This window comes from Sinocyclocheilus grahami, unplaced genomic scaffold (genome assembly GCF_001515645.1).
Source record: "Sinocyclocheilus grahami isolate Dianchi unplaced genomic scaffold, SAMN03320097.WGS_v1.1 scaffold198.1, whole genome shotgun sequence".
In the NCBI taxonomy this organism is placed as follows: domain Eukaryota; kingdom Metazoa; phylum Chordata; class Actinopteri; order Cypriniformes; family Cyprinidae; genus Sinocyclocheilus; species Sinocyclocheilus grahami.
The window spans coordinates 145,896-146,119 of NW_015505377.1; positions in this window are offsets into that span (position 1 = coordinate 145,896).

A 224-nucleotide genomic window follows, 5' to 3' on the forward strand; every position below is an offset into this window, starting at 1 on the left:
TGTGTGTGTGTGTGTGTGTGTGTGTGTGAGTGTGTGTGTGTGTGTGTGTGTGTGTGTGTTTGACCTCTTTGAGTGGATCTCGTCATGTGAGTCTCACTGTCCTCTGCTGGTCACTGTGTGTCATTACACTCAAGATGATGTTGCATTACAGTTTATTTCAGCTGCTTACACACATTTTCAAAACTTCACACACAAATCCAAGAACTGCACACAAAATGCAAAAA